At 40.5% G+C, this 2557-nt stretch overlaps 1 pseudogene; it reads right to left on the bottom strand.

Moving 5' to 3' along the window:
- Positions 1-1533: 1533 nt before the first annotated feature.
- Positions 1534-1945, bottom strand: LOC112911517 (dihydrofolate reductase-like; annotated as a pseudogene).
- Positions 1946-2557: the final 612 nt, after the last annotated feature.

Below are 2557 nucleotides of genomic sequence, written 5' to 3'. Positions count from 1 at the left end.
AAAGAATCCAGAAGTGGACCCTCAACTCTATGGTCAACTAATATTCAACAAAGCAGGAAAAACTATCCACTGGAAAAAAGACAGTCTCTTCAATAAATGGTGTTGGGAAAATTGGACATCCACGTGCAGAAGAATGAAACTAGACCATTCTCTTATACCAGACACAAAGATAAACCCAAAATGGATGAAAGATCTAAATGTGAGACAAGATTCCATCCAAAATCCTAGAGGAGAACACAGGCAACACCCTTTTTGAACTTGGCCACAGCAACTTCTTGCAAGATACATCCATAAAGGCATGGGAAACAAAAGCAAAAATGAATTTTGGGACTTAATCAAGATAAAAAGCTTCTGCACAGCATAAGAAACAGTCAAAACTAAAAGACAGCCTACAGAATGGGAGAAGATATTTTCAAATGACCTATCAGATAAAGGTCTAGTAGCCAAGATCTATAAAGAACTTATTAAACTCAACAGCAAAGAAACAAACAATCCAATCATGAAATGGGCAAAAGACATGAACAGAAATCTCACAGAGGAAGACATAGACATGGCCAACAAGCACATGAGAAAATGCTCCACATCACTGGCCATCAGGGAAATACAAATCAAAACCACAATGAGATACCACCTCACACCAGTGAGAATGGGGAAAATTAACAAGACAGGAAACAACAAGTGTTGGAGAGGATGTGGAGAAAGGCGAACCCTCTTGCACTGTTGGTGGGAATGTGAACTGGTGCAGCCACTCTGGAAAACCGTGTGGAGGTTCCTCAAAGAGTTAAAAATAGATCTGCCCTATGACCCAGCAATTGCACTGCTGGGGATTTACTCCAAAGATACAGATGCAATGAAACGCCAGGACACCTGCACCCCGATGTTTATAGCAGCAATGTCCACAATAGCCAAACTGTGGAAGGAGCCTCGGTGTCCATCGAAAGATGAATGGATAAAGAAGATGTGGTTTATGTATACAACAGAATATTACTCAGCCATTAGAAATGACGAATACCCACCATTTGCTTCGACATGGATGGAACTGGAGGGTATTATGCTGAGTGAAATAAGTCAAACGGAGAAAGACAAACATTATATGGTCTCATTCAATTGGGGAATATAAAAAACAGTGAAAGGGAATAAAGGAGAAAGGAGAGAAAATGAGTGAAAATATCAGTGAGGATGACAGAACATGAGAGACACCTAACTCTGGGAAAGAAACAAGGGGTAGTGGAAAGGGAGGTGGGTGGGGGGTTGGGGTGACTGGGTGACAGGCACTGAGGGGGGCACTTGGCGGGATGAGCACTGGGTGTTATGCTATATGTTGGCAAATTGGACTCAAATAAAAATAAATAAATAGATAAACAAATGTTTGCTTATTTTTAAAAAAGATTAATAAAACCTCATTGCTTAGAAATAATTATCCTTTGACCTAACATCAACAAAAGTCTATTTTTCTAATACTAAAATATACAATTGTTTGGAAAGGAGTGGGAGCAACTGACTTGAAATAAATTAGAAAATATCTTCACTTCATTAATTGTTCTTCTCATATACTTCAAATTTGTACTTACTGCCTTTTTCCTCCTGCATATCAGAAAGGACACCTGAGTATTCTGGCAGAAGTTTATATTTCTCCAAATCAATTTCTGACAAATAAAAATGTGTCACTTTCAAACTCCTCTGTAATCCTTCTCGCAGATAGCCTAAGATGGCCTGGCTTGTTCATGGGTCCCTTATAAACATAACTACTACCCACTATCCAAGCTATGTCCATTTTATTTTCTAATTCTACTTGCTCAATAAGTTTTAAGGCATCATCCAGACTTTTGGCAAGAAAATGAGTTCCTTGTGGAGGTTCCTTGAGGTCTCCGCTGAGAACTAAATTAATTCTGTCCTTTAAAGGTTGGTGGTTCTTGGGAATAGAGAACCATGTCTTCCTACCCATAATCACCAAATTCTGTTTCCTTTTACTGAGGAGGTTGTGGTCAATTCTTTGGAAAAACTTGAATTTATTCCTGAGTAGGGGCCAGGGCAAGTCCCTGTTCTTGCTGATGCCCATGTTCTGGAACACAGTGGCTGTGCCTTTGAGCATAGGAACCATGACAAGCAGCTGTAAACGCTTCCCAGTTTGCTCACCATGCCGGGATTCCTCCATCCCACCCACCATCAGGCATGGCTCAAAATTCAACACTACTGTTTAAAATTCCCCTGCCTCTCCATTGTCATTGTCTTATATCCCCACAGATATAAGTGTCCAAAGCCTCTCCCTCTCAAAATTTTAACTCTGAATTTTCTTGCCCCATTCATTCTTTAAATCTCAGGCACAACATTCTAGGATGGCAAGTGTGACCCCCAGAACAGGTCAGGTCCACCCCTAAGCATTCTGAACTCCTTTGCATTCATTCATAGGGTGCAGACCTCCCTTTCATAATGCACTGTCATCAAGTAACTAATTCTGTAATTACTAGCTGGTTGATGTCATGAGATTCCACAACGGCAGGGATAATCTCTCTTAGTCACCTCTGCTTCACCAGTACTTAGCACAGCACCAAGAAAG

The sequence above is a fragment of the Vulpes vulpes genome, chromosome 1, assembly GCF_048418805.1.
Source record: "Vulpes vulpes isolate BD-2025 chromosome 1, VulVul3, whole genome shotgun sequence".
Classification (NCBI taxonomy): Eukaryota; Metazoa; Chordata; class Mammalia; order Carnivora; family Canidae; genus Vulpes; species Vulpes vulpes.
This window is presented reverse-complemented; position numbering and strand designations above follow the sequence as displayed.